The sequence below is a fragment of the Mobula birostris genome, chromosome 1 (assembly GCF_030028105.1).
Source record: "Mobula birostris isolate sMobBir1 chromosome 1, sMobBir1.hap1, whole genome shotgun sequence".
Lineage (NCBI taxonomy): Eukaryota > Metazoa > Chordata > Chondrichthyes > Myliobatiformes > Myliobatidae > Mobula > Mobula birostris.
Genome location: NC_092370.1, coordinates 172,162,644 through 172,177,002, shown reverse-complemented (window position 1 = coordinate 172,177,002; position 14,359 = coordinate 172,162,644). Strand labels below are relative to the sequence as shown.

Here is a 14,359-nt window from a genome sequence, read left to right as displayed (position 1 = left end):
ACCATTCTGTAAAAAAACTTGCTTCACATATCTCCTTTAAATTTTCCTCTTTTCATCTTAAAACTGTGTCTTCTAGATCTTGACATTTGGGAAAATGACCATGACTGCCCACTCAGTCTGTGCCTCTCAATGTTTAAAAAATATCTATCAGGTCCCCCTTCAGTTTCCAACGCACTAGAGAAGACAATGTGAGTGTGGCTAGTCTCCCCTTGCAGCTAACCTAGGCAGCATCCCGGCGAACCTCTTTTACACCCTCTCCAAAGCCCTCTGCATTCTTCCTCCAATGGGGTGATCAGAACTGAACACAATACTTCAAAGTTGCTGGTAAACGCAGCAGGCCAGGCAGCATCTCTAGGAAGAGGTGCAGTCGACATTTCAGGCCGAGACCCTTCATCAGGACTTCGTTAGTCCTGGCGAAGGGTCTTGGCCTGAAACGTCGACTGCACCTCTTCCTAGAGATGCTACCTGGCCTGCTGCGTTCACCAGCAACTTTGATGTGTGTTGCTTGAATTTCCAGCATCTGCAGAATTCCTGTTGTTTGTGTTTAAAAACAATACTTCAAATGCAGCCCAATTAAAGTTTTACACAGCTGCAATGTGACTTTCTGACTCTTATGCTTTATGCTCCAACCGATGAAGGTAAGTATGCAAGATGCTTTCTTTGCCATTTACAGGGAGCTATAGCCTTTACCCCAAAATTTTTCTGTATATCAGTACTGTTAATGGTCCTGCCATTTACTTTTTCCCCTGAGATTTGACCAAAGTGCAACACCTCATTTTTGAGAAGACTAAACTTGATCTACCATTTCTCTGCCCATGTCTAGAACTGATCTATAATCCATTGCATATTTTGACAAACGTTCTTCACTATCTACAATTCACCAATTTTAATGTTGTCCGCAAATTTACTTATCAGGCCATCTACATTTTCATTTAACTCCTTTATATATTAGGTCCATGGATGAGGGTGATATGGAAGGCAATGATGTGGGTGCTGCTAGATGGGACTAAGCAGAAAACAGGTTGGTGTGGACTAGATGGGCCAAAGAGCCTGTTTCACTACTGTTAGTGCTCCAAGGCTCCATATTTCACAACTAACAGTACTCCCACCTCTGATCTGTGTGGAACAACACAAATCACAGTCCTCCAATAGGAATAACACCCATTCACCACCACCCTCTGCCTTCTGTGGCCAAATCAGTTTTGATTCCAGTCTACCAAGTCATCATGAATCCTGTGCATCTTAATCTTCTGGATCAGCCTATCATGAGTGACGTTGTGAAATGCTATACTAAAGTCCATATAGACATTATCCACTGCCCTATCCTGATCAATTAATGTTTGTCATTTCCTCAAAGAAATCAATCAATCATGACCACGCTGATGATCCCTAATATGGTGATGTTTTTCTAAGTGTGTGTAAATTATATCCCTACAAGTCCTTAGGATTTGAAGGACAGACATTTTGTGCTTTATGCAATATTTAGAAAATTAGAACAGTTTTTCCCTGATTTTTGTTTTACAGACTCTCTGAGCTGCATCCCAGGAGAGAATTGAGAAATTATCTATGCTGACAGCTTTCCTTTGAAGGGTGTTTGATAGAGGTGATTGTATGGAGTACCTTCATGTGACTTGTTCCTGTTACCGCCCCACCCCCATCAGAAACATTCATTTGCATCAAGCACATACGTACATGTCACATGTACCACTCCATTCTGACACACAAATACATGCATACTACACATGTAGTGGAGAATTTTAACTTTGAAAAATGTGTATAATTTATAATAAGCGTTCACCATCTTGGAAGATCCCCTAATACTGAAGTGTACTCACTGCTGTAACATAAGAAATGAGCAGCAAATTTGCAGAAGGTCCCACAAAAGTTATAAGATTTTAACCATATTATTTGCTTGAGTAAGTTTGATTGAGGGCAAGATATAACTTGAGATTAGAGATAACTGTCTTGGTCTTCATTGGATTAGTGCCCATGGAACTCAGATATGTAAGAAAGCTGACATTTTAATATCTCATCTGAAAGAGAGCATCTCCCTCAGTCGTACACTGAAGCACCAACCTAGATTTTTATGCTGAATTTTGGAACTCTCCAACTGAGTTTGATAATTAACCTGGCATCCTCTTATTTTGTCAGAATTCATAATGTCTACTGCATCTTCTCAAGGTGAAAATTAATTTGATGTAGTGCGCTATTAAAAGAAGCCGCAGTAGAGAAATGAAGCTCCCCCACCCTGTGTATACAGCTGTTGATTAGGAGACAGGCATCATCAACAAATCCTTATAGATCAATGTAACAACTCCCTTCTGCCCATATAATAAGTTTAGTTTTGAATGTTTGATGCAATATATTTGGAAAACTGGGGCTGGCCAACACTGAAGCATTTTTTTCAGACTTTAAGCTGAAACTCTTTACTCCAATTGAAACTAAATGAAGAAAATAATTTCCAGATTAGGGTTAGATTATGGGATATTTTCTTTTATGTCTTAGTTTTGTTTAAGATTTTCTTAGGAAGTGAAAACACCTTAGGTGCAAACTAGCTTCAACCTTTCAGTAACCTGCCTCAACAACACTGGAGATTATCCTGACATTTAAGGATTAGGTTAAAAGCAAAAGCTTGGCATGTATGATGTGTTAGATGAAGCTGAACGTACTGATTGTAGTTCAAAATTTACATAATCAGTATTGCACTTCACAAAATGTTTGTTGAAAGTATCTTCCCACAAATGGTTGCAGCTTGCTATCAAACTTTTATTTTGTTAGTTCAAGACTGTTGAATAATAGCTGTCAGACATTTGGTAAAAACTGGCACGTGGTCATGGAGGTACAGCAGCTGACTTTTCACACCGAGCACCCTGGGTCTTTCTGAGAAGTTACCTCCATTTGGAACATAAATACTCATCTGTCAGGAGTCCTGCTTCAGGAATATTTCTGGCCCTGTTTCTAATTTCGAACCATATCTTCCTTGCTGAATCTCAATCTGATTCTGTTTTGACTAATTAAATAGTGCTATTAATATGTTGGTGATTGTAACACTCTTAAACGCAATGAGTAATATTCTTTCCTCAAGTTCAGTGTAAAGAACTGGAAGTAGATTCTTTGAGTCTCTCCACCTTATTCATATTTCCTTTCTGTTTGGAAAATAGATGATTGAGTTTCCCTCACATTTTATAAACTATGGGAGGCTGCACACATTTATTAGCTACTGTCCTTTGGCGTGTGCAAAATTTAGCATGGACTCTTAATAACGTTTGTAATTTTTACCATGTAAATGGTGGGTGCTTAAGATTTTTGCAATGGAAAACATTAGTTAGTTTCTGTTCTCATTATTACCAAGGGAAGCAAAGTGAAAAATTGTTAGATACCCAAACATTACCACAGCAGGGTCTGAACACATTGTAATGTAACTGCTGCACAAACTGTATTTAAATTTATTGACTTCTACTGCAAGTGTATGTAAAAAGTAATCTATTAAACTTTTGTATCCAAGTTAAAACTGTGAATACAAAAATGGTAATATTCAGCAGTCAAACCAGCATGTGTGGAGGGAGAAATCCAGTTAAAACTATTCTGGTTGATTATCTTCCATTTGTACAGGAAAACATCACTGACAAATATTAAGTTGTGAAGTGAAAGTTTGTGGAGGGGGTCATGAAGATGGTGGGAAGAAGAACAAACCCAAGTGCTACTTTAGGGCAGGAACCAGGAGAGAGTAAGTAATTGGAAGTTACAGTGGTGTAAATCAAAAGCAGATTATGGTGGGAAATATAAAGAAGCAAAAGACAGATCTAGCAAAAGTGGAAATAGGAATGGTAGGTTTGCAATTTAAAATGATTGAATTCGTTAGCCTTTATTACAAAGTGGTTGGAACGTAAAAATACAGGAACCATACCTGTAATGCAACATGCAGTAGAGCTACTAGGGCTTGATGTTTCAATCCCTATGGTAAGTCGGCACTCCCAATGTTGGCAGTGGGCTTGGAGTGGTGACAAGGAGGGAGAGTAGGTACGTCATTGGGGTCATCAGGTGGGCACCCTCCTTCTTTGATGTTTTGTTGATAAGTCCACGACATCTCCAGGGGGCTCAACGGTGCTACCTGGCATCCCAGATACATCCCCCTCTGTTCCATACTCTCCTGTCTTCATCTTGTCTTTTAGATCAGTTGTTGTCTTTCCTTTTAATCCAAATCCAATTGCTGCTTTCTTCTGCTGCATTTGACAAGGACTTGATTGCTTGTTGGAGGGAGCGACCCCCCCCCCCACTAACCCCATCTTCTTCAATAGACTGGTCATAGATGCAGCAACAAATCTCCTGCATCCCACTTCTACAGGGAAAATCTTGGTCTTCCAGCCATTCTGGGCAGCTTCATTTGCCAGTTCAGAGTACTTGGTCTTTTTCCTCTCATAAACTGTATTTATTTCCTCCCTTAAGTAGGGATGTACCTACATTGCAAGTTCTCAAAAGGCATCATTATATAATGAAGCGATTGACTGGAGACGAAATTGGGTCCACACACTGGAGTTTAGAACCAGAGCTGATCTTCTGGGAAGTTACGTGATTCTGAAGGGCTAGACTGGGTAGATGCTGAGAAAACGTTTTCTTCTGCGGAAATCTAGAACTTGGCAATATATATTCAGAACACGATGTCATCATTTTAGGATAGATTTGAGGAGGATCATTCCTCTCAGAGTTTCACAAATCTTCGTTATTCTCTACCATTGGGAGCTGCGTAGCCTGAAACATTGAACATTTTCAAGGTAGAGTCAGATGGACGTTTTGCTCCGCTGCAGAGTGGAGACAGGAACGTAGAACTGAGGCCAATATCATTATCAGCCATGATCATTATCATTATCAGCCATTTATTAGCGCAGCTAATTCAAGAATTACTGCTTGGTCTAATTTCTCACGTTGTTTCATCCAGTGTTAGATCTGGAAGGTTACAGTTGCTTACTTGCAAAGCATTGTTTTGGGAAAGCACGCTCAGCTTCTTTGTAACATTTCAGGATGTATATTGTATACATTTCTCTGACATTAAATTGTACCTTTGAACAGTGCACAAAGCTGAGCTTGGAGATGGAGAGAAGCTAAGAAACGGGTACTGGAAGCTTAGCGTGAGAGAACATCGGTATTCCAGCAAGCAGTAGCTTCGAATTTTCTGTGAGACCTTTATAACTCAATCGCCAAACCACTTAGATCAGGTATTATAGGTATTATATGGGCTGTCAGGAATACTATTGGGTGCCTTTTGGAAGTGAAGGGAGGTCACGGCATCAGGGAGCCAAAAACACATGTTGGCAATAATTAATACCTGAGTAATTAAGAGTTTTTGGAAAACTTCAGTTAACGGGCATACGTGCTCCCGGTCTACATCCGGTCCAGTTTGAGTGCCCGCCGCCTTCAGAGGAGACTGGCGGCGTTCCCGCCGGGGGCGCGCACTGAGTGCCGCGTCCGATCGGTGGGTGACATTGGGACGAGACTGATGCTCAGTTTTGCTTCATTGCTTGAACGGACTCGCTCTGGGTTGGGAGGCAGCAGCAGCTTCTCAATCCCTGTCAAACACTCTCCGTGCTACCAAGCTGTTTGAAGGACAGAGAAAAGAGAAACTCCTTCCCTACCTTCCCCACGTTTTTCATTTTGAGTAGAAACCTGACTTCACTTGCCAGGAAAGGTAGGAATTAATTGACACATGTTTTATTTGTTCCAGCTCGACAAATACAGTGTTTGTATCCGCTGCTTGTTTAAGCACTAAATACGATTGCTTGTCTGAAGACTGGTATAAATTAATGTAATTGGAATAATATTAGAATATCGTTGTATGAAAAGAGAAAGTAAGGTGGCTTTGTTGATTTCGTTTGCCGTCGGAATTGACGTCGGTAAGTTATCTTTTTACGGGGGCACAATAATAGTTTCAGAGCTAATTTTAGAAACCTTTTCAGTATTTTCCTGTCAATCTCACTTTCTCCGAACATTTATTCCTTAGTTTGAATCCAGAGGAGAGCTCTTGGCTTTTGTTGAAATAAAACTGATTAAAAATCCATGTATTGGGTCATTGATCCGACAGTAACCTTTAAATGTAGAGGAATAGTTTACAATTGACTGCAAATGATATATTGCCTGCCCTCAAAACTGACCACATTTGTGTTTGTATGATAATCAATTCCATTTGCAACTCCACAAATAATGAAATAGACCATAATTTTGTGGGCATGACCTAGACAACATTCAGATGTGGCTTATGTACGTTTGCACAGTGCAAGTGATTCATTTCTTGACTTTTCAAAGATTTCCTAGTTGCTAAATGAGTGTAACTTCAGCAGCACTTCAGAAGTGAATTCAGGATAAAATAGCTTATTTACCTGTTACCCAAATGTTGTTCTAAATATTCACTCACTGCCCTTCTGCCACACCATGCCCTCAGCTTTTATTACAGTATCTTCAAAAAGCACTGGAGTAACTTGTCACAGCTCCTTTAACAGCACCTAGCAAATTTACATTCACAAAATGCTGGAAGGACTCAGCAGATCAGGCAGAATCCATGAAATGAACAAACGGTCGACATTTCGTGCTGAGACCCTTCATCAGGACAGGAAAGGAAGGGAGAGAACGCCAGAGTAAAAAGATGGAGAGGGACGAGGGGAAGAAGGATAGCGAGAAGGTGGTAGGTGAAACCAGTTCGGTGGAAAAGGTAAAGGGCTGGAGATGAATGGATCTGATAGGAGAGGAGAGTGAACCACAGCAGAAAGGGGAAAAGGAGGGGACCCAGAGGGAGGTAATAGGCAGACAAGAAAGGGTTAGAGGCCAGAGTTGGAAATAGAAGAAGATCCGGGGGGGGGGGGAGAAATATTTTTACCGGAATGAGGAATCAATATTCATGCTGTTGGGTTGAAGGCTACACAGATGGAGTATGAGGTGTTTCTCCTCCATCCTGAGGATGCCATGGACTGGCATGACGGAATGGGAATCATAATTGAAATGCTGGGCCATCGGGAAGCTCTGGTTTTGGCAGATGGAGTGGAGATGCTCGATGAAGTGGTCCCCCAATTTATGACGGGTCTCGTAATATAGAGGAGGCTGCATTGGGAGCACTGGATGCAATACATGATCCCAGCAGGTTTGCAGGTGAAGTGTTGCCACACCTGGAAGGACTGTTTGGGCTCTGAATGGAAGTGAGGGAGGAGGTGAATGGGGCAGGTGTAGCACTTTGGCTGTTTGCAGGAGCAAGTACCTGGAGGAATGAATGGACGAGGGAATCACGGAGGGATCAGAACCTGGGGAAAACGGAGAGTAAAGTGGGAGGGGGTAAGTATGTGTTTGGTGCTAGGATCTCTTCAGAAGTTGTGGAGAATGATGTGTTGGATGCGAATATTCATGGGGTGTTAGGCAAGGATAGGAGGACATCATTCCTTGTAATGCTCCCCAACTCTTCCTCTGCTACATTGACGACTGCATTGGTGCTTCTTCATGTATGCATGCTGAGCTGGTCAATTTCATCAATTTTGCCTCTAACTTCCACTCTGCCCTTAAATTCACGTTGTCCATTTCTGACATCTCCTTCCACTTCTGGGTCTCTCTTTCTCCACCTCTGGAGACAATCTGTTGAGCAACATCTTTTATAAACCTAATGATTCCTGTGACTATCTTGATTATATCTTTTCGTACCCCATCCCATTCCCTTTTCATCTCCACCGCATCGGTTTCCAGGATGCGGTTTTCCTTTCCAGGATATCAGAGATGTCCTCCTCCTTCAAAGAATGAGGTTTCTCTTCCTCCACCGTTGATGCTGCCCTCACTCGCATCTCTTCCATTTCCCAGACACCCACACGTACCCCATTTTCCCACTGCCTTAATAGTGATACACCTACCTCCCCACGAGTCTCCACTTCCACCCGTTGTTCTCCACAACTTCCACCATGTTCAAAGGGATGCTACCACCAAACACGTGAGACCCCGCTGGTTTCCTTGGCTTTGTAAGTCTAGGGAAGACACACTCCGGTCCCGCCAAACTGGTGAGATTGAGATGTGTCTTACCCCAAACCCTGGTTTGTGTGGATGCTGTGTAGTTTGGTACCCTGTTACAACTCAGTGCCAAGAAACAACAGACAGCACACTGCATATGATTAAGGGAATTATATTTATGAATCTTAACAAAAGGGTTAGTAAAGAAAGGAAAGAAAAAACAAAAAGGGCCCATTATAATTTATCAGTCAAATGTGCACCAGCTGGAGCTCAATTCATCGATCCGTTTGGCTCCATCAAATCACAATCTCCCCACCAGGTCGTATCCTGTGACCGGTTCTCTCCAGCATCTTCTCTCTCCATCTCATGCCGAGCAAAAGACCCAACTCGCATTCCAAACCACCCATCATCTCTAACCATAACCTAAACACTGCTTCTACAGAAAGACCATTCCTTTCGCAGTGAAACCTTTCCCAGGGTGTTACACACATCTTTACAAACACGTCTCCTCCCCCTCCCCCTTACTCTCTGCTTTTTGCAGGGATTGATCTCTCCATGATTCCCTTATCCATTTGTCCCTCCCTGTTAATGTCTCTCCCGGCACTTACCCCTGTAGCAACGAAAGCGCTACACCTGCCCATTCACCTCCTGCCTCACTTCTACTCAGGGCCCCGAACAAGTCCCTCTAGTTGAGGCAGCAATTCACCTGCAAATCTGCTGGGGCTGTCTACTGTATCCAGTGCTCCCAATGTGGTCTTGCCTACACTGGTGAGACCTGTAGTAAATTAGGGAATCGATTCATCGAGCACCTCCGCTCCCTCCACCAAAAGCGGAATGTCCCAGTGGCTCAACATTTTAATTCCAATTCCTATTCCCATTCTGACATGTTGGTCCATGGCCTCCTCTTGTGCCACGATGAGTGAAGGAGCAACACTTCGTATTTCCTCTGGGTAGCCTCCAACTAGATGGCATGAGCATCAATGTCTCCTTCCAGTAAAATAAAATTTGCCTCTTCTCACCTGTCTATCACCTCCCCCTGATGCCCCTCATCCTTCCCTTTCTCCTATGGTCCACTCCCCTCACCTATCAGATTCTTTCATCTCCAGCCCTTTACCTTTTCTACCCACCTGGCTTCACCTATCACCCCTCTTTCTGGAATTAAAGATGTATCACCAGACTTTACTGTTGCTAGGTCAAATTTTTGACCATAGTGGGAGCACTATGACCACAAAGGCAGCATTGATTCAAGAAGATAGCTCATCACCATCTTTTGAAGATAAATAGGAATTGACATGGAGGATAGGGATCAATCCCTGAGTCCCATCTATTCAAAGTATCAATGAATGATTTGAATGTGAAACCCAAGGTAATAAATTCAAAGTTCTATGACAACACTTGTGTGGATTGTGATTTGTGTGGTGGATGTAAAAAGGCTTTAAGGTGATTTTGTCAAGTTGAGTGAACGACCAAATACAAAGTAAAAACAGAAAATGGAATATTATTTAAATTGTGATAAATTGGACAACTTGATATACCGACAGTGTGGTCCTTGTACCCCATTCACTGAAGACAGGTGCCAAAGTGATGAAGATAGATGTTATGATGACTCTCATTACAAGAAGTTTGGAGTTAAAGAGCAAGGATATCTTACTTTAACTCATGAAGTCATATGAGAAGGGAGTGGATTGACTATGCCTATATTCACTAGAATTTAGAATGAGGGATTTCATTGAAACACACATGCTAGATGTAGAAAGGGTACTTCCCTTGAGGAAAACCAGAATAAGGAGTCACAGTTTCAGGAAATGCAAAAAATCATTTGTAACTGAGGTAGGGAGGAACCTGTTCACCAAGAGTCTGGTGAACCTTTTGAATTTTCAACCACAAAAAGGCTAGAATGGCCAAGTCGCTGAACATATTTGAGAAGAAGACAAAGATTTCTTGATACAAAAAGCATGATTGGGTAATAGTGATAGATAGTACTATTGCACTGAATGGTGGAGCAGGCACAAAGGGTCAAATTGCATACTACTGCTCCTACCTGGTGTATGAGTAGAAAATAAACTTAGTGATGGTTTAACTTTGTTGCCCAATTTTAGCATGTATGAAAAGAAATTGAATTGTGTGATCAAACCAAAGTGTTCCAAAGTGTAGATATGTATGGTGAATCCTGCTCAGCTCTTTTCTCAAATAATTGGATTACTGACCTTTGGGAAAGTTGCATTGTTTAATATTCTGCAAACTGCTGAGCAAACTATGTAAGCAGTGTCTAGTTGCCAGAGATATCTAAAGTACTGTCTTTGACACAAAAATGTCATTGAGCCCCATTCAAAAACAATATTATGTTTCATATAGGAAAGGCTTTGAAAATGGCAAAAATCTAAAGTTGTTTTGCACAGATATCATCAAAAGAAATGGAACAGAACCACAAAAGGAGATATTGGAATTCAGCAATCATCATTAATTCAGAATGAAACAATACCTGTATAACACATGGCTGAATCTACTAAAATTCATCCAGCTGAAGTCAGGTACAGGGAACTAACCTGTGATTCTCTGCCTTCCTCTGGCACAACCCCGCCTGTTTATTATGAGCCTACCTTGCCACTTAGTATGTAAAGAATCACTGTTTTTTCAGATCCCATTTATGTCAAGTCTTCAGTTGTCATTGGAATCATTAGGGCATTGTTGGATGCCATTCAGTCTCTACAGTATGTATATATTGTCTCTATATTACAGCAATCTAGTTAGTTCTGCTCCCCTGACCTTTCCACATAAACTTAAAAATAATTTCCTTATTAAGGTCCCTGTTGATTCTGCCTCTGCCACTAATTCTGGTTCCTATTATTTGTCACCCAACTTCTTTTTCTTTCCATTATTCTTGTTTCAAATGTTTTTATTGTGAAGCAACATCAGCTTAACCACAACCGACAATGTCCTAAAGTACGATGCTTCTTTTTTCTTTTCTTTCTTATAACAACATAATGAAAATCAAATGAATGTATGTATAGTAAACAAAGTAAAAGCAAAGGAAACCCTACCACCCCGTCTCCTTTCCCCTTCCCAGCCCTCCCCTCCCCTCACCCCTCCCGTATGTGCTGTTTAGGTCTTTGCGTCACTCGATTATTTTCTCCAGTCACCTCCATTCCCTACTTTCTGGTTCTTAAAGAAATGGGAACAGTTCTTCTCTACATATTCCATCCAAACCTTTCATGATTTTAAATACCTCCACTAGGTCTTTTATGGATGACCTCATTTGCAAGGAGAGCAGCCCCAACTGCTCCACTCTATCCACAAAATTGAAGTCCTTCACAAGGACATAGGGCACGAAAGCAGGGTTGTTCATGTAGCACTTTGAGTCTTTTGTGCCAGTTAACAGAACCATGACTGATCTTTTATCTCAGTGCCACTTTCCTACACTAACCTCACATCTCTTGTTCCCTTTTATCTAACAATTTATTGTTCTCTGCCTCTTCAGCTCTCTTGGTAGAGAATTCCAAAAAGACACTGCTTTTGGAATTGTTTTCTGTATCCAGACTTGAGACTTGTAATACTTGATTCCAGAATACTTAGTTTAGGGAAACATCATCTCTTTTACAAACTATGAAGGTATCTACTATATATCCCATTGAAGCAAATTGGGGTACTAATCATGTAAAAAAAATTAGTTCCTGCTGTCATACTCAAGTAATTCCAAGTTGCTCATAACCAGATGCTCCGGTAATTCCAAGCACCTACCTCAGGAGAGACATTTTGATGTGTCTTAGCTTGGATAATGAAGACTAAGAATGCTACTGCAGCACAAATAAATGCTGTTTAATAGGTGATAAAGTAATAAAGTAGAATTTAAAATAGCAATGTAGATGCTGATCCAACAATTTTTAGAATTTCTTTAGTTGTCCTTATCTAATGTGGTATGAAAACAAATATGGCACTGAACTTCAAAAAAAAAGTTATAATATCTGTTGGTTTCCACGTAATGGTATGCAGAGAACTAGAAAAATAACAAAATGTGCAGAGCTGCACTGCTCATTAATACTCTGCCTTGAGATGCCTGAAGCTCTGCAGCATAATGCATTTATTTTCTGTTAGAAATTGCAGATATGAATTTTTCATTGGACTTGATCAGTTTTGAACTACATGATAACATCCTAGTTTCTCTGATCATTGAGTTATTTGCATATTTAAATATTAGAATAGTTTTTGTATTCCGCTCCCCCCCCCCCCCGCCCAGTATTTGAAGACAGACTTTTGGAAGGCATTGAGTGATCTTCATCTGTGAATAGGGCCACCACAACCAAGGCTCCTCCTGTCTTCAGCAGATGTTCCTGGACAGCAGGCAACAGGGCGACTTATGTTGATCCTTTGCCTCGTTTAGGTAGATCGTTATGTCTCTGCTGCCCCCTAATCAGGCCATCATGCTGGGTTTAGAAGCTTCATATTGCTGGACAGCTCATTTGGGGGGGAAGGGGAAAATGCTTTTGGTAAAGTTAAAGCTATCAGCTAATAAAAATTTGCCTGGCACTGTGTAAATTTAGATCAGAAATTGATTCCCAAGATGAAGTAAAACATTGACAGCAGCTGCCTAAAGCTCTATTGCAGAATCTATTTATTTCCTATTATGTCTATAAATATTATCAACATTTTTTCTCATGTTCATTTGGTATTTGAATCTTAGAGTGTCTATGTGTTCTTAATGTAGTTCTTCACAGAAGATGAAGAACTGCCCTTTCTGTTCAAAGCAAACTTTTTAATATTTTTAAACTGTGATTATATTGTAGCATATTTTAATTTAAATATTTGAAATGACAAAATAAAATCAAATTGTTTTTCTGAAAAACTTTTACTCAAATATGTTCTGTTCAAAAAGTGAATTCAAATGGCTGATCAGTTTTCAACTCCCAACAGTGATCAGCTAAGAAACTGTATTATTGTACACACTGAGCTTCATAATTTGAGTGTAAATTGTGCATTAAGTTAACATCGTTGCTCAGATTTGGAATCATGATTTTTGGAGGCAAGAGTATGACCTACCCCTCGAGCAGGGCAAGATTTTTCTCTTCTCGGAACTCTCCTTCAGTTCCCGCTTTCAGATGTTAGTATAACACCACATTGTGTAAAGATTTCAGTGTACAGGCACATTGCATTATCTTTGCATTTGTTTATACCCAATTTTGGATAGCTTTTCGTTATTTTCTTTCCTCTAGAATTATCTGTATAAATGCACTATTATTCTTTTGACAGATGCTTACATTAAAATATATTCTGAGTTTAAGACCTGGGGGGACGTGGATGGACGTTGTGCAATTGGTAGTCCCCATGCATTTGAAAACATTAGAGATCACAGGAAAACCTTGTGCAGTTTACCATGATGCAGCAGCTATGCATCACTGCCTGGGCAATTACTGGTCTTAGCACTGAGACCTGGCCTGGAGTGGATAGCACCAAAAGAATCAATCTGAGGTTTGTGCCCTTTTAAAGGGGTGATGCTTGGTGGCTGAAATGGTACTGAAATTTCTTTCGCAGACTGCAGTCCACTCTGGTGGCTGATCAGGAGAACAGACACAAAAGAAAGGAAAAATCCTGGCGGTTTGATGTTTATCTTCAGAAGCTTTATGTATGACGCATGGCTCCAGGGTTGAACACCTAATGGGGGTTTTCCCCCCACTTTTTCTTGCTTCGTAGGGTTTTATTTATTGTCACCAAAAATATTTCAATCTTTAAAATAATGATTTTTTTCTTGAGACGTTGTAAGTGTTGCTTACTTCGATGTACTCTTGTTAATTTTGGATAATAATAATAATAATAAAAAGATTTGAAAAGAAAGAGAAAGGAAAAATCCAAATCAAAAGATTGGAAAATTGTGACGTAGGAGAGGGAAAGAATTAGCTGCTGATTATGGATTGTTCCTCCCCTGCCCCCTCCTCCCACACATCTGGAAAAAGGTCACAATAATAATGATAGCCCTCCAGAAACATACTTTAATTAAGCTAGTTTATAAATTGCAGAACATAATTTATTCACTTAATAATTTAGAGACCATATGTTGAAGTGCCAAGAACAATCACGTTCAAAGACCATGATCGCCCAGGTCTTATGACACGGCACATGATGATGATGATGATACGTTGAAGGTGTAGTACTTGGGGCTGGCTGACCACATCACTGTGATATACTGGCTTCGATCTTGAGGCTGAGCTTTGGACATGCTGTATCAGGGAGGGAGAAAGTTACCTGAACACTTCAGAAATCAGTCGTACCCCCTTAGGTTATGTACTGTGGATTTAGTAGTGATTAGATACAGGAGGGTGCAACAGCATGTGAGGGATGGAGATGAGGTCATTCAAATTGGTAGTTGAGGGAAGAGGAGTGCAGCAGTGATAGAGCA

General features: G+C 40.7%; 1 protein-coding gene across 1 annotated transcript in view; it reads left to right on the top strand.

Annotated features, from left to right (window-relative positions):
• Positions 1-5,463: 5,463 nt before the first annotated feature.
• LOC140201653 (spectrin beta chain, non-erythrocytic 1-like) overlaps positions 5,464-14,359 on the top strand; it is a 325,497-nt gene continuing 316,601 nt past the window's right edge. The window contains exon 1 of the mRNA XM_072266114.1: positions 5,464-5,683. The gene's annotated coding sequence lies outside the window, so the exon portion shown is untranslated. The remainder of the gene's footprint in view (positions 5,684-14,359) is intronic.